The 17,478-nt window shown below is 45.1% G+C and overlaps 1 long non-coding RNA gene across 2 annotated transcripts; it reads right to left on the reverse strand.

Annotated features, from left to right (window-relative positions):
• Positions 1-7,846: 7,846 nt before the first annotated feature.
• On the reverse strand, positions 7,847-17,073 carry LOC105724888 (uncharacterized). Of its 2 annotated transcripts, XR_001109153.2 has the most exons (4): positions 17,032-17,073; positions 8,894-9,079; positions 8,422-8,534; positions 7,847-8,303 (listed from the first exon to the last, which is right to left on the reverse strand). It is a non-coding gene; the product is annotated as an uncharacterized LOC105724888 (long non-coding RNA). The 2 variants fall into 2 exon arrangements; XR_001109152.2 differs by lacking the exon at positions 17,032-17,073 and having other exon boundaries at positions 8,894-10,434.
• Between the last annotated feature and the right edge of the window lie 405 nt (positions 17,074-17,478).

The raw sequence follows: 17,478 nt of genomic DNA on the forward strand, positions 1-17,478 counted from the left end.
AAAACTGACCTGGTGATCATGGCAATCTTTCATGATGAATTTGATTCTATAGTCTCTTAGAATTGAGATGAATTTGTTTTTTAAAAATCCCAGAATTTCATTAATAAACACGGCAAGTGTCTTCTCACTCCCCTTGATAACTGCGATGCCAGGAAAGGACATCTGCAGTCTCGTGCTGGGAAAGACACTCTCATGGGAGAGGGAGAACCCTGGGCAGGAACGGGAGGGGGAAGAGGAGGAAGGCAACGGCGCTAGTAAAATTCCCCTGCATGGGAATCATGTACTTGGCACAGCCTGGTGTTCTCATAATAAAAAGAATAACTCTCATTCTCCTTTCCCCATGAGGCAAAACAGATGCTGTCTCTATGACGAAGCGCTCACTCTTCAGTGGAGCAGCTGTTTCCAGAGTCTCAACAGCAAACTGGACTTCCCAGGCCAGACTCAGGCTCTGTGGCTCTGTGCAGCACGCCCCCGGGGCAGTGCTCACCTCAGTGGCAGCTGGAATGTGAGAGTGCTGGGGGTGGCTGGGGAGGGAGAGAGGAAGGGAGAGAAAGAAGGAGACTGAGGGAGAGAAGGAGAGAAAGACAGAGAGAGAGGGAGGAAGGGAGAGAGAGAGGGAGAGACAGCAGGAGAGACGGGGGAGGCCAGAGAAGCAAGTGTGTGTACACACACACACACACACACATGCACACACACACACACATGCACACACACACATACACATGCACACACACACAGGCAGAGAGAGGGATAGAGGCAGGGAGAGAGGAGAGACAGTGGGAGGGGTGGGGCAGAGAAGAAGCACACACACATAAAGGCCAAGAAAGGAGAGAGAGAGAGAAAGAGAGAGAAAGAGGCAGATGCGGGCAGAGACAGGGAGAGACAGTGGTGGGGGCAGAGAAGCACAAACATACACACAGAGGCAGAGAGAGAGAAAGGCAGACAGAGACAGAGAGAGGAGAGACAGAGGCAGAAGGAGAGAGAGAGGAGGGAGAGAGGGAGAAGCAGAGGGGGAGAGAGAGACGAAGAGGGAGAGACAGGGAGAAAAAGACAGAGTGGAGAGAGGCAAAGAGGCTGGGAGAGAGGGAGGGGAGAGAGAGGCAGAGAGAGAGGGAGAGACAGCAGCGGGCAGAGAAGCGCAAACACACCCAGAGGCAGAGAGAGGTGGGGGTAGGGTGGGGGAGAGTGGCGTGAGGCTGGGAGAGAGAGAGATTGGTCTCCCCGTCCTGCCCTCACTGACCTCCTGCCGGGGTGCATGGGACAGGCAAGAGAGCCACCAGAGTGAGAGTAGAGAGTCCTCCTGGTGTCCTTGACTGAGAACAGGAAAGAGGTTCTGGACTCTAATTGTGGGAGGATGACCTGGATACAAGGAAGGACGTGTGGTTCCTCGCGGCCGCCCCTGCAGAGGTCCCGGGGCTGCGTGTGACCTGGGCACGTACCTGCCCACCAGGCACACTGAGGCACGCAATGGACACGCAGGGGAGAGGGAAAGGGGCTCCATCCTGAGGAGCCCGCATGCTAGTCAGGCCGGGGGTGACCTCGAATTGTGTCTTTCCAGCTCACAAAGGCCTTTCTTGAGCTCCATTGCGTGTGTTCTTCACGCGCACCCTGTGTGATGTTGCCCAGACAGGAATTATTATCCTCCTAGTATTGATGGGAAAATGCAGGGTTTTAGCATCCACTAGCTTACCCAGTCACCTGGCTTGGAAGTGGCAGAGGCGGACTCAACTGAAGCCTGCTAACTCACATTTTAGCTCCTTTCTACGACATGCTGCCTCTCATGACAGAGACCCCAGCATGCCCGGTGGAGGTCTGCTGGAGTTTATGAGCCTGGGTCCCCTGGGAAAAGACGCAGACCGAACTGGGTGAGTAAGGTGCAAGTCGTTTCTCTCTCCAGGCACCAGCCACTGCTTGGACACCACCAGCACTTCCCTGAAGCTGGGCCCCAGGCTGGTTAGAGCATAGCGTTTTCAGGGAAAATGGGAAAAGTTGCAAAATGCAGTCTGTTTTCTCTGCAGGTCCATGAGAATGTTCGTCCAGCTCATTCTTTTGGGCCTTTATGCACAAGCGGAGGCAAATTTGAAGTGATGCTCACAGCAAGACCTTTGCTACAATGGAGAGGAGGTGCATCAACTCCCTTTCCCCTCCCCTTGCTTTCTGAGGCCCCTGTTTTACCAGTCACAAAGGTGGATTCGAGGTACTCAGACGTACGTAGGGCACATACAAGCTGCCGAGAAAGCTAACGTCCGCGTGAGGGTGACCCCTTCCTTCTCCATAGCAATGTAAGCGCTTCCAGTGATTCTCTGTGTCATGAGCATTTTTTGTCTTAAATGAGATTTCCATGTACCTTTCCTGGTCCATTTCTTCTTCCAAGGAGAACAAATATCAGAAACACGAAAGGAAATCAAACAGCACAAGTATTCCACCCAAGTCTGGCTGCTCCCGGGCAATGCGTCCACCTTCTACGGAGGTGAGGGGCCGAATCTCCTCTGGATAAGCGCCTCTGCTAGCGTTACAAACTGGCTCAGCGATCTTAGCACTTATCCTTTCAGTTACTCAGTTTCCACATCTGTGCAGTGGGGACAAAAATATACCTGTCCTGAGGGATGACAGGGAGGATGAAAGCAAGCCGTGTGCATCCAGGTGGAACGCAGGGCCAGGCAGGCGGTGCACGCTCAGGTATGGTTTGCTGGATCCTCAGCCGCAGCACATGTATTCCAGACGCATTTGCTACCAGGGGGTACTTGTGTCACGGGAGAAGGGAAAGGCAAAAGCCATGCGCTTGAGGCGCATGAGCTCCACGAAGCTCAGAGACATTCTCTGGGGACAGAAGGAGGTGAATCTGCTAGGGGCCCTGCCCCTAGCAACACACACTTCGAATAGCATCACCTGTCACAGTGTGTTCAGTTTCTAGATTGTCGGACAATCTCGAATTAAAAAGAGAAAAAGAAAACCACCAGGAGACTTAGTTTTGATCATGTCACATGGCCAAGAATATGTCAATTCTGGAGGCAACTTGTTTGCCAGAAGGTAAGAGACTCATGGCACCCCACGGAGCCATATTTCCAGGGTTGCAATGTCTTGTCCAGGGGTTCGTTCCTCTCTGAATGAAGGCTGTGACACCGCCATGCTTTGCGGATGTGCAGACTAGAGGAGCCTAGCCTCCTATATCCTGTGCAGGATGCCCTCCGACAACAAGAAGATTGCGTCTTACGACTGCCAGGAAAATAGAGTTGCTGCCAAGCACTTGTCTTATTAGACTGCGTCAGTCCCCTTAGGTTGCTTAGTCCTCAGCACAAGACTTCAGCCGAGGAAGAGTGTGAGAGATGAGAACACACAGGAAGAACACACGAAAGGCAGAGGCTCGTCTTCACTGAGAAAGGCTGGGTGGACTGCCTAGGCGATGACGGGGAGCAGAGAAAAGGTGCCCATCCAGTCCCCGGTGTCCTGGGGACACAGCAGTGCAGGTGCTCATTCAGAAAGGGGTTTCGAGGGGCCTAGCCTGCGCTGCCATTTCCATTCTTGTCCTGTAAGAGAGGCAGGAGTGCCTCAGTGGGGTTGTCTCTGTGCCCGGTGGGACTCACTGACAGCAGCCAGCTGAGTCAGCAAATGCAACAGCTTGGCGGATAGGCTGCAAAGTCTTTGCCAGGCTTAGGCTGGCTTGGGCCATTGAAGGATTCTGTGTGTTTTCTCCTCTGGCCTCAGATGTGATAAGTATTCCTCCAGTGTGCCCCTGCTCTGAGACTAGAGCTAGGAGGTCATCAGGCCGTCAGCTGGCAGAGTGGAAGTCCCTTCCCACCTTGAACAGCAGGCGAACTGCTATGCACAGTCTGAGACATCGCCACACTCTCATGTTTCCCATGGCCCTGATGAAATACCTGCCCAACTTGGAGGCCTCCCCCATGTGCCTTAAACCCTCCTGCACCAGGGATTTTCAAGTAGCTGTTTCTTTCCTTTGGAAATTTGCCTCTCTCTCTGTCTAGACACATTCTTCAAAGTCTAGACAGAGACCCGACTTGTCCAGGAAGCTTGTGGTGGATGATGCCAGTCTCTGATAGCTTTTCCTTCTTCTGATTGCCTGCATTTTCTGTACAAATTTGCCACGAACTTGCCTGTATCATGGTTACCCTAGAAATAATGTTGATCTTGTTTTACATTTTTTTTTTCCTTTTTAAAAGGCAAGCATTGTGCTTCCTATTTCTTTGAATGTCTGCAGACCAGCGCATAAAATGTCGCTTTGTAAAATGGCCTTTCTGGGATTCTGGGAGAACCTGGTTTACACTATGGAATATCAGTAGTGTGTGTGTGTGTGTGTGTGTGTGTGTGTGTCTGTGTGTGGTGATGGATGGCCATGGGAGTAGGCAACTGTGAGATTAGACAAATCTGGAACATCCACAGCATTGTCGTCTTTAATACATACCAACTACGTACTTCAGTGGCCAAGAGTGACTTGTTTCATAGGCTCTTTTCTTTCCCCTGCCAGCCTGTGAGTGTTAGATAAGCAGTGTTGCCTAATTGATCTCTGCAGCCCCAGGATGGTAAGTACTCAGTAGAGGTTGTTGATCGGCAGGGAATGTGTACATTTGTAGGAAACATTGTTCTCTCCTCTCCCCATCATCCTGGGTCGGCCCATACCAATAAATTAGAAGTCCCTCCCTTTCTGAAGTTTTAGAGAAAATTAGCTTCGCTCCTTTCCTTGCCCCGCACTCATCATCCCCAAGGGAGGGGAGCAGTGGGCCGATGTGAGACCCGGGAAAGAGCTGGAACTGGATGGCTTCCATGACTGGAGTGGGCTCTTTTCCAGAGCAGCCTATCCAGAGGTTGCACACTTCCTTCTTCCCTGTGGAGAGGTCTGCAGTGGTCTGTCTGTGAACTGGCAGGAAAGTGCAATTGGAGGGGTGGGTGTAAATGCTCTATTATGTCACCAGATGCAAAATGTTTCCAGTTTTCCTTCACTCACAACAAACCTGATGTTTTCATCTACATCTTTCTGAAATCTTTCTGACTCTGAGCAGGGAAAGGAGCCCTTATTAACTATCACTTCCACATCTCAATAAAGGGGAAGGAGATAATATCTTGAGAAATGGATGCCGGGCCTGCCTCACCTCCACTTCTCCGTCTGTGTCGCCCTTGCAGGCCAGCCTCTCACTTCGCCTCCACAGACGGGGGCTGCAGTGCTGGTGTGAACCGTGGCAGGGCTGATGCCTCTGGATTTCAGAGAGAAGAAAGCAGCAGACCTTTCTGAGCGTTTCCTTTTGCCCCGAGCTGGTCTCTACCATTTGGGAGCCTGTACATTTGCAAGAGGTCCCAGGTAATGGCTTTGAGGATTTGGGTGAAGGTGGGTGAAGAGAAGCCTAATGTGAACTCAGGTATGCAGGTCTCCCGAGGTATGGAAGGAGAGTTTGTGTATTCACTGTGCCTTTTCTTTTCTTCCTACTTTGACAGCTGGAGCCTTGCTCTCTGAAGGGACTGGCCCTCCCCGGGTGGGTATCTAATTCCTAGAGATCACATGCAACTGCCCCGGGAGCTTGCCTTTCATATTCAAAGCAACCAGTCCACAGCCTACTCCCACCACCTCCTCTATGGGGCTTTCACACTGGGGCCAGTGTCCCCTTCCCTAATCACCCCAGGGCAGGCATCAGACAGCTAAGGACGGGCCCTAAGTCCTCAGAGCCCTTAAATGATTCAAACCAGCCAGTCCAAAGCCTGCGTCTCCTGCCTTGCCTGTGTTCCCCACCGAAACCGCAGTAAAGGCTCTTGCTGGTGCTTTGCTCCCCACCCACCTGCCGACTGACCCTGAGGCTTCCCTCTATGCACCGCCCCCATGTGGTGCACCGCCTCCTAAACAAACTGCCTTTTCAGTGGCACTTGTGTCCTGATTTGTTGGCCTTGCCAGACCTAAATGACAATAAAGCTTATATTTTAAAACAGAATTACTGAACTAGAAAAAGATCGATGAATAGAAGAAGAATAATATTGCCGTCTCTCATTGGAAACTCACTTTGTGCCAGTCATTGCTATAAGTTCATTTGCTGCATTAGTTCATTCAATTTTCACACATTCTCCTGTCCACTGATGCATTTTTCAAATGAGGAAAATGACTGGGATCAGAGGAATTAGATAACTCTTCCCAGATGACACATCCAGGGAGAGAAAAGCAGGCACAGAAGACAGCACACATTTGCTTAAAGCAAAGGAAATGGAAGAAATGACTGTGGGCTGGCTTCAAAGTGAAGGATTTTGTGTTTGTGAGAATTGGAAATCACTGTGGAGCCTTCATGAATTTGCGCAGATAAGCCATCTGGCCTTTGCACATGAAAGATCTCCATCACTGGTTATTTATTTATTTATTTTATTTTTGAGACAGAGTCTCGCCTGTTGCCAGGCTCGAGTGCAGTGTCCTGATCTTGGCTCACTGCAATCTCTGCCTCCTGGGTTCAAGCGATTCTCCTGTTTCAGCCTCACCAGTAGCTGGGACTACGGGGGCGCGTCACCACGCCCAGCTAATTTGTGTGTGTGTGTGTGTGTGTGTGTGTATTTTTAGTAAAGATGGGATTTTACTGTGTTGGCCAGGCTGGTCTTGATCTCCTAACCTCGCGATCCACCCACCTCAGCCTCCCAAAGTGCTGGGATTACAGGCGTGAGCCACTGCTTCCGACCCTGTCACTGTTTTTTTTAATAACTGATGATGAAAACGGATGGGTTAACTGGACACCCATGAAGAGTCTTCTGCTTATCAAGACAAGGTCAGACCTCAGAAATCCCTGCGGCTCCCGGGCTCCTCTTCTCACACCCCAGGTAGCTCAGAGACCACTGGAAGTCTGAATCACATCAAGCCATTGCCTGAGTCACAGTTCCTTACAGCCCCACAGGGCTTCTGTTGCTTAAAGGCCCCAGGGTGTGATCCCTGGAAACCTTAAATCCATTTTACAGTTGAACGTCAATTGTAATGCCTTCTACTCAAAGGAAGCCAAGAACTAAATTTCAGAAAAAGCGAACACCGCAAATTCCAGCTGTTTACATCACATCAAAACAAGCTGAAAATTCAAGTTCATTTGCTGCCTGTCTCCCTGTGTTTTTAAATGTTGCTATAAAAGAGATTCACAAAGGTGGGGTGTTTCCTTTTTTTTGCCAGATTCCTTGTAACTTAAAACTGATTGACATTAGTCTGATGAATGTGCGTGGTGTAGACAGTCCCAGGCTTCCAAGTCCATGTGGGCAAGGCACCGTATTTCAAAAGGTAACCTAGAAGGGGAAGTGTTAGTGCCTCCAAATTCAGTGTGAGTTGAGCATCAAAATCACCTGACAGGCTCTATGAACGTGACCTCAACTAATGGCCCGTTAAGGTTACCTGCTGGAGCCAGCTGAGTTTGCCTGTCTCTCTTATTAAACACTTGCTCCTACAGAAAATCCTACTTTAGCTTTTGGTTAGCTGGGAAGTTCAAAGACAGATCTTCCCTTCCAAATAACATATTTGAGACCTGCTTTAAATAACTCTTTCAATTTTCCCCCACTAACTGGGCCACCCCACCAAGTATGTACGTCTTCAAACTCTTCCAGAGAATTCAGATGTCAGCACCAGCAGTGCACCAAGTATGAATGATTGCTGTGGTGTGTTATGGAGGAGGAATCAGCACTCTGGGAATCAGCCCGTGGATCCTCTATTTTTGCTTGTTTTTTTTTTGTTTGTTTCCAGATAGAGTCTTGCTCTGTTGCCAGGCCAGAGTGCAGTGGCACAATCTCGGCTCACTGCAACCTCCTCTTGGGTTCAAGCAATTCTCCTGCCTCAGCCTCCCAAGTAGCTGGGATTATGGGCGCATGCCCCCATGCCCAACTAATGTTTGTATTTTTAGTAGAGATGGAGTTTCACCATGTTGGCTGGTCTCGAACTCCTGACCTCATGATCCGCCTGCCTCGGCCTCCCAAAGTGTTGGTATTATAGGCATAAGCCACCATGCCTGACCAGATCCACTATTTTTGGAATGGACAATCACTTAATTAAGGCATACACATTTGTCATTTTGGTAGATTTTAAATGGTCGAATTTTAGCAGTTTCAGACAGTTCAACCCCATTCTACAGCATTTCTCCCTTCTTACTGTTATCTGAAGAGTGGGTGACACACCAACCTGGTTTGTTTAGGTCTGGCCCAGTGCTGGCACTGAAGTCCCACATCCAGGGAGGCTCCTCTGTCTTAGACAGACTGGAGTGATTGGTGACCACTGGGAGACCAGGTACAAGCTCCCCAGCTTGGTGCATGGGGCACCCCATCTTGCCTGCGTCCTCTGCTCCATTAAGGTGTCACTGATAAGGGAAAACATAATTATAGTCACGAAGTGCCAAACATTGTACATGACCTCATTCCTCCTCAAAACAGTCCTCCGAAGCTTAGAGAGGGTAGGTGGCCTCTGCAAGATCTCACCTATATCGGGGCTGGAGTTGTCCATGACTCCCGAACCTCAGCATTCTGCTGTGGGCCAGACACTCTGCTAGGCCCTGGGATGAAAGTGAAGAAGACAGGCCAAGTTTTTGACACTAAAAACGGAAAAACATCAAACACATAGTCCGTGGATGACATTCCTTTGAAAGCGCGGGAATGGAGAGCTTGCACTTCCATCTCTTCCTGAATTTGAGGACACAGATGTAGTTTGGTGATGCTGTGCCCCCTGTGAAGCCACGGAGGCAGGGCGTGGCTCCCAGACTGTGCAGTGTGTGGGGAGCGGGCAGGTGAGGTCAGTGCCTGATAGATCAGTCAGGAACCCCATACCTGTCTGTTCAGGTTGGACGCGTGGATTAATTTGGGAGTTCTCTCCCTGTGGATTGTGGCTCTTATGAACAGCTTTTTAAAGTGAGGCTTACTGGTACCTAATATTTTACTGAAAGATAAAACTTACCAGAGCACTAAGACAGTTCTTTCAAAGACAGCTGTTGGCCTCCTGACTGTATCAACTGTATTCCTCTAAAGGGGCGCTGTGGTTTCCCCAAGGAGATGAGAAACTGCAGCACAAACAAGGAACATCTTGGTGGAAAGCCGATTGCATTCGAAGATACGGGGAGTTTTTCTCTGTTAGAAAAACAAACTAACAACAGACTCACATAAGAGGAAGACTGGAAAATCTTATGAATTCCTAATGTAAAACATGCAGAATGAATGATTTTGAAGTGACCCCGGCGCTGCTCCTAAGTAGGATACTCCCTCTACTTGTAACACTTGTTTATACTCGAAATACCTCAGGTTCACTAAATATGCTAATAATAATACTACCCAAGAGCTATTAGCTTCCTGATCCAACGATCTTATATGACTGGCGTGTATCAGAGCTTTTATAGTAAAAGCACCTCTATACGGATTTCACGTAGGACTCCCCAGAGCCCACGCAGAAGCCCCTGTTGCTGGCTCAATATTACTTGCAGCGGTTCTCCTAAAGCGAGGTGGCTGTGGCATAATACGACTCCCTCTTATCCTCCGTCCCCTAACAGAACCTGAAGCATACCCTTTCCTCATATTGTCCCTATGAGGGATAGTTGCGACAAGCTCTATTTGTCTGTGGGAAACTGATCCAGAATCACTTACTGCCTACTCCTCCGTAAGCCACATAGCACTTGTTATTATGGCTGTCCTCATTCAGACCGCTTGAAGCTTTACAGGTGCTGTCACCATTATAATTGCTCATGGACTCACTTCATCCTTACTATTCTGCCCCGCAAATTCCAACTACGAGCAAGCCTAGAGCCAAACCATATTACTTACCTGATGCCCTCAAACGCTGCTTCCACTGATAGCCTCTTGATGACTTCTAGCAAATCTTACTCACCTCACCTTACCTCCTGCCATTAATCCAGTAAGAGAACTCTTTGTGACTATGGCCTCATTCTCCTGATCTAATATCACTATTATGCTTATAGGACTTAATATACTAATTACAGCCCTTTGTTCCCTAAATAGGCTAATCGCTACACAACGAGGGGCACTTACATATTACGTAAACAGTATTAAACCTTCCTTTACACGAGGTGATGCACTAATGCTTATACATGTTGAGCCTATTTTCTATTATCCTTAAACCCTACAATTGTTTTGGGGGTTTGCATGCTGTAGTTATAGATTAACCAAAACATTAGATTGTGGATCTAACAATAGAAGCCTGCAACTTCCTACCAACCGAGAAAGTATGTAAGAACTGCTAACCCATGCCCCCCTATCTAACAACATGGCTTTCTCGACTTTTAAAGGATTAGAGTCATCCATTGGTCTTAGGAGCTAAAAACATTGGTGCAATTCCAAATAAAAGTAGCAAACATGTATTCTTCCACTGCTGTAACGGCCCTAATCCCATTAATCTTACCGATTACTATTACCTTGGCCAACCCCTGCAAAAAAGGTTCACACCCCAGTTATGTAAAAACTCTGTGACCCAACTCTCAGGTCATGGTGTTAAATGTTGACGTGCACAGGACCGGACTTCGGTAATAGACCGTGGAGCGCAGAGCTTCCACGCCGTTCAATTATCTTCTAAACTTGGTATTTTTTCTTTTGTCATGTAGGTCACCAAAAATGTGGAATCTGTTTCACAGAGACGAGCTACTTTTAATCAAAAATTGTAAGGCACGGTGAGTACTCGAACATATGACTATAATTTTCTGAATAGATTTTAGATGCCAGGTTTTAAAAGCACTTCAAAATGTCTACATCCTAGAGAAGCTTGGACTAAGCTATTTCATGCTTCACAGTCACTGTAGTTCGGTCTCTAAAATTATGTGCATCGAGTAGAATTCTCCTTAAACAACTAGAACACTTGGTTGATTTTAAATGAGTAATTATTGTTATATTATGTGAGAGCGCATAAGGTATGTTGTGCTTTACAAAGAAAGCCGGGCAACGTTTCCCATGGTTTGCAATTCAAATTGGATGGCTCTGAGTCATTAAAAAGCAGGTGAGCAGCAGACAGTAAACAGTGTTTTGAAAGGGGCTATTTGTTTCTCCTATCTTGGCTTTGCTTAAAAGAATTATTTAAGGCTGAGAGAGGAGTGAGGATGAAGGAGGAGTTGGGCTCAATTTTGGTCACTAGTTCAGTTAGCCTCGCCGTTAGCTCAGCATTTTGAAGGAAGCTTGAGTGTGAGAATCTGCAGCCATTCCTCTAAGAGCAAAGTGAAATGTGATTTTCAAGTCCAAAATAATGAAAAAGTTTCAATGGTACTGAACAGGCTATGTGGAGGAGAGCAGAGGAAATCCACAGGCTCCTGACTCCCCACGGTTGCCTTGGGGAGAATGTTGTTTGAGTGGATTGATGTTTTTATACATATTAGACTGTTTTGGTGAGATGGCCTTGCCAAGTAGGTGTTTGGTTTTTTTTGCTTCCTGTGTAAAGATTTTCAATTCCTTGAACCATCCTCTGGTTCCTATGGTTTTGTCATTGTTCTCTGAGGAAAGAAAAAGGTGTTAGAAAATATGCACTCTTTACCCTTTCTTCTTCTCAGGGGGCATTGTGCTGTCACCTTGAGTCCTGTACTGAGTTTTCAGTGCCAGTGCTCCGAGGCGTGTGAGTAAGCATTTAACAATGACCAAGATCTAAGTCAGATTCAAACCTAGCAATACAGAATTCTCATTTGAATTTCAAGTTATGGAGATTTGTCTTTGATTTTTATGGATTTTGCCATTTAAAAAAAAAAAAACAAGGTTTCAATGCTTATCTTCTCAGTAAGAAATGGAAAGGCCTATGAAACATTTTAGCAACTCAAGAGATGATTCCTCAGTTTTTTCCTAAGGGGAATTCTTTTTTAATAGGTAATCAAAGGAAATGTTTGTTTCCAGGAGGAAGTATGGAGAAAATATAAAATCTGTTTTTCAGTATGTTGGTACAGAGATATGTATGTGAAAAGAAAAAATACGGAGGAGAATTATTTTTAAATATAAGTTGCCACTTCTCTAACTCCCCTGCCCTAAAAGAGAGATTAGAGTTGTCCAAGATAGCTGTAAACTTGAGTTCCTATTAATTTGCACATATATTCAGGGAATGAGATTAAATTAACAAAGGAAGAAAAGGAGGAAAGAAAGCAACTCTGGGCCTGGAACACCACTGCTGTTGTGTTGATGCGGAAAGTGACTGGCTCACAGACTTTCCACAGAAGCTGCCTTGATTCTGTGAGTTGTGTTAAGAAAAAACTCTGGAGTTCAAGAGAATCTGGCTTTGAATCTAGGCTTGACCGTTTATGGATTATATGAATTTGAGCATGTTACTTAACTTCTAGGCTCAGTTACCTTGTCTATATAGTGGGTCACCGACAATATGCCTTGAAGTTTTTTAAAAATAGAACCAAATAGGGTAATATTTGTGTAACTCACGCGGCAGTTTCTGACAAAATAAAAATTATTAAGTGTTTACCTTTTTTACGTTACTCAAGTAACAAGTCTTTATCACTAACATTTGACATGTAATTAAAATATTCAAAAATTTAATTTTTTTCCTGGTGTCAAAATAAAATTATAGTGACAATAATAAAAAGATAACAGGTAGGCATTGTCCTTCGGTTAACTTGGGTTAATTGTAAGCAGTGTTAGCGTGTTATGACTTTAGCATTATTCATTATTAGTTATTCTATGTATCAGTTAGGAGAGAGACATCATCCAGAAATTTTAACAGGGAAAGCTGAATATAAAGAATTATCAACTGTAACGGGAGACTGGAGTAAGGAGTTTGGCTAATAAGAACTAGAGGGTTCTAAGGAGTATTGGCATAGCAGCTAGAAAAAGCTGCCATTCCCCCAGGCCTAAGAGGAACACCCGAGGACGGGCTGAGAGCCAGACCTCACTGGGAGGGCACAACCCCGTGTCACTGGATGGCAGACAGGTCACTGTGGTACGGCACTGGCAGGACTTGCTGGAAATCCACTCTCTGGAAGTCACCGGAAATATTCCTTCTAAGTGACAAGGGAAGCTCCTTGTGAGAATGTATGTCTCCGGAGGCACTGAGCCTCTGCACCCAGTGCCCAAGAGAGACTGTAGGGGGAGGATTCTGGGTGCCAGGCACCCCTGGCTGCCCTGCTCTGCAGAAGTCTCAGAGTATAGGGGAGCTTCCTGCCCTTCAGGAACCTGTTCAGAGCAGGAAGCAAAACACGCCTGCAGTATCTCCCCAGTTAACTGACAAGGCTAAATATCATTAACAGTTAGCAAAGTGAAAATATTCAAGTGGCTCAGAACCATTTTCATGGAGCAGGCAAAAAGGGTGAATTTGGAGCTAAGCATCAGTAAATGGCTAGCACTGCTAGTAGGAGATACACTTTTCCAAAAATTTATGTGAACTATATATGGTGAGACTTACGAAACGAGAGAATGTAAAGATACGTAGTACCTGAGAGCTTACCCCTGCTTACCCCTGGTCAGTTACGGAGACTGGACTACCTTGCTTTTGTCTCTTAGTGCATTTGTTTTTCTTATAGTGAACTTGGAATGTAAAGCTCAAATTGAATTGACAGACCCTACCTACAAGGAGCAACTTTATGAAATTTGGGTTTATGATTATAAAAACATTGTTAAAAACATTATTCATCGTGCTACATAGAGTATTCAAATGAGTAGAATTCTCTCTGGTTGCAGTTCTGAGGACCAATAGATCTTGTTTCTCTTAAGACATGAAACACAGTGGAGCAGTAGCTATCCCACAGTTAGGGTTCATCAGACACTAGTCAACACTGGATATTGATTTGTGCAACTGATGAGATTAGGAGGCAGTTGAAATAAGAAATTAATCAAAGGTGGAGATTAAAAAACAACAGGAAACATAAATGAGACTATTACAAACATTGATAATGTAAATGTACTTCCCAGGGTAGAATATAAAAATTTCCCTAAATTTTCTTTTCAGCTGCCTTATGAATTAACTGGTATTTGATTGATTGATTCACAACACCAGTTGTTAACTAAATTTAATCAGCTGGGAAACATTGCCTGGATTACTTACTCAGAATTATTTCTGCATAAGGGCTATATGATTGCATGTAATCGAATAGACTCAAGAAGGAATTCAATTCTTTAAAGTCACTTAGGCTTTTAAATTTTTTTCCTCCTTTTTTCTTTTTGTCTATCTAATAATTGACTACTCATTTAAAAATGTGATATGTATATATCTAAGGAGTTAAATGTCATTGAACTAATGCTACCTGAAATAAGAGGAAGGAATTGTTATTGAAAGAAGGGAAATAAAAAGAAAATAAGTTCTGCAAGATTACTTTTGTGCCTGTTTATTTGATTTAATTCTGGTAAGGGAGACATAAATGTCTTACAATCATTATTTATAGATTGAGCTTATATGTATATTGCCTTAAAATGCTCTGTGTCTCCACTTTCTGTTTAAGGTCCATCTAGTTTCTCCTGGACAGGAGCTATGTATTCTCTGCTTAAAACAAAAACATCTTGCAAAACTGGCTTGAATTGGTGATACTCAGTATACAAATAGCAGAGAGCACTGTCTAACTAACACGAAAGCTTAGTTCACCAGAATTCTATTCATATCAAGGAATCTTAGAAATAAGAGAAAGTCTGTTTTAATAGCTACTCACTACCTTTACGATCATAAGTAGTTTAAGGTTCTATGGTTACTACTTTTGCCGGTAGCATTTATGCTTCCTATTTGATCTTTTTGAAGACTTTTGTCAGGTATTAAACAGGTAGGTTTCCTTTTACAAAACTTACAGCATAAGCCAATAAATTTTTTCTAGATGCTTCTTAGTGGCCCATTCTCACTTCCTGTTATGCATGTGGTTTCGATAAAGTTGCCTCATTCAACTAATCTGTATTTAGTGGGAAGGACACTTGAGAGCACTTGGGACCAGTGTATGTCAAATAAATAAATATGATTTCCTAATTAGGCAGAGTGAGAATACCCAGAATGGTTTATCATCATAACCATTGCCAAAGCAGGGTTGAGGTCTTACGCGGAGGCCTTACTCTGCTGTTTGTGATCAACCCCAGCTGGCACACAAGCAATGATGTCTTCTCAAAGTGTGTTCAAATACTTGCACTTAAATCAAGAGAGTAATAAAAATGTCAATTTTTAAAGAGATTATCATTTAAATGGTCTGTTAGAAAAACGACAGCAACATTACTCCTCTCAAAGAAGAAGGCTGAAAGGATAATTAGACAGCAGCAGAATACCAACACATTACTGGGAAAAAGAAAGGGCACAGGAACCTCTAAAATTCACAGAAATAAAAATCAGCACCAGGACCCAGACCCGCATTAGAACCGAGTGATGAGATGACTGCTAATGTCGATGAACAACAGTATAAATGTCATACGGTTCTGGAATATTCCTTGGAATTATTTAGGGAGTCAGAAATTGACACATTTTACATTCTCTTTTGTATTTAAAATAGCCAATAAAATTCATTTTGCCAAAATATCCTTAAATCAATATGCATGCTGCAAGAAGCCAAGTTCAAGGGCACAATTTCACATAAGTCATGTGTTAGTTGTTGCCACTGTTAACAGCCATCTCTTTTTTTTCCCTGGGGTCAGAGTCAATTAAGAGACAAATAGAAGCCTGCGAGGCAGAGGGGAAAATACCTGCTTTATGACTTATCAAAGCCAGATGGGAGAACAGGGGTTTACGTGTGGGCCAAAGGAGATACTAATTTCTCCTCTATGCACTGAAGTCAGTTCTTAACACTGCACTGGACTGCACCTGCCTGGGAGCTGGAGGGTGCTGCCCCCTAGCGGAGGGCCCCGGTGCACACAAGCAACAACAGCCACAGACCCACGGCCCTCCCGGTCCATCTCCTTTGGTAACTCATGAGAGTTTCCTGGGCAGTCTCATGTTTAATTTTCATCTTGACTGACTCTGAAACAGTATTCTCTGTGTAGCCATGAGGAAATGAGAATTTGTTTCTTATAGATCTCCGCTGAACTACTTTCTCATTTCTGATTAAGCTAATTCCTTATTTTCCCCTCATAACTAACACCCACTCGTCTCCAGGTTAAAGTTCTCCTTAGTTGGCAAAATCAGATACTAAATAAAATATGATAAAAATAAGTTAAAACTCTTGCTCATCCTTACTACAGTTGTACGATTTTCATCTTGAATATGACAGGCCCAGTCTTGGGATTTTCTTGCTCTGACTCAAATACAAAGTGAGCAGCTGGTTTATGGCCCAGCGGGAGCCAGAGGCGACTCTTCCCACCTCGCAGCACTTGCCACAGAAGACCTGAAGGTGCAGAGTCTCTCAGAGCGGTTGTGAGTGCACCCTGGAGGCAGGTGGCTTTGAGTTTGGATTTCAGCTCTGCTCTGACTAGCCCTGGGACTTTGAGAGAGGTTATGACCTTCCTGGCCCTCCAGTGTTTCATGTGCAAAATGCAGACCACAGCATTTCTGTTGCAATAGTGCTATGTTTAAATGAGACTATGTGTTTGAAATGCATCTTGCAGTGCCTGGGGTGCGGCACCTACCCATAGTATGAATAAAAAATAGTTTAATTTTACACAAGTTGTGAATGAAAAAGGAATGAGTATGTAAATCATTTGAAAAGATACATCAGTTACATGGCTTCTTCCTAGAAACCAGCCGTGGGCAGAAGCGGTCCATCGACACCTTCTTTCTTTTCTCATTTCTGGTTTGGTTTCTGGCTGCTCTGCCTCACTCTTTCCTTCTGTGGCTGCCTTGTGTCCCTGTGAGACCGCTGGGGCTTTATTCCTCCAATCTTGTCTCCCTCTGTCCAACCACAGCTACCTTTCCTTGTCCTCACAGCCTGATGTCATAAGGTGGGTGACTTCCCCCTTCCACATGGTACAGAAAGTAACACTTCAGCCTCCCCCAACTCTGGAGTCATAATTCAGTTTCTTTTGGTTCTCTAACAGTCCAAAGCTCTCTCTCTCTTTTTTCTTCTCTTAAAAATGAATGTGACAAATAGCATGTAGTACTTGCTATGTGCCAGACACTGTTCTAAGCACTTTACAAGTATTAACTCACTTTATCTTCCCATATCTAATCCAATTTTATATATAACAGAAACCAAAGCAGAGAAGGGCTTAGTGACTTACCCGAAGTTACCCAGCTAGCGCATGGTGGAAGCAGGATTTCAGGCTGAGGAGTCTGGCCCTGGCCTCTGTGCTTTTAACGGCTCAGCCCAGCTGCTTCTCGGCCACCCTTGCGACATCATCTTCCATCTCACACTGCCAAGGGCGGGAATTCCAGACTTATTAGACAAGACTTGAAAAGCTTAAGAACGTAAGTTTTAAAAAGTTCAGCCTCTCAAATATTTATCATTTCTTTGCAGTGAGAACACTTGAAGTCTTTCCTTTTAGATGTTTTGAAATAGATAGTACATTAACTACAGTCACCATGTTTTGCAATAAACATGAGCTGATCCTCCTGTCTAACTGAAACTGTGCTCTTTGACAAACATCTCCCCTTTCCTTGACTTCCCCTCCATAAACATACAATTTTTATTTGCCAATTAAAAACAAAAAGAGGTGCAATGAACAGTT

Source organism: Aotus nancymaae, unplaced genomic scaffold (assembly GCF_030222135.1).
Source record: "Aotus nancymaae isolate 86718 unplaced genomic scaffold, 86718_ANA_hifiasm-v0.15.2.pri h1tg000036l, whole genome shotgun sequence".
NCBI lineage: Eukaryota > Metazoa > Chordata > Mammalia > Primates > Aotidae > Aotus > Aotus nancymaae.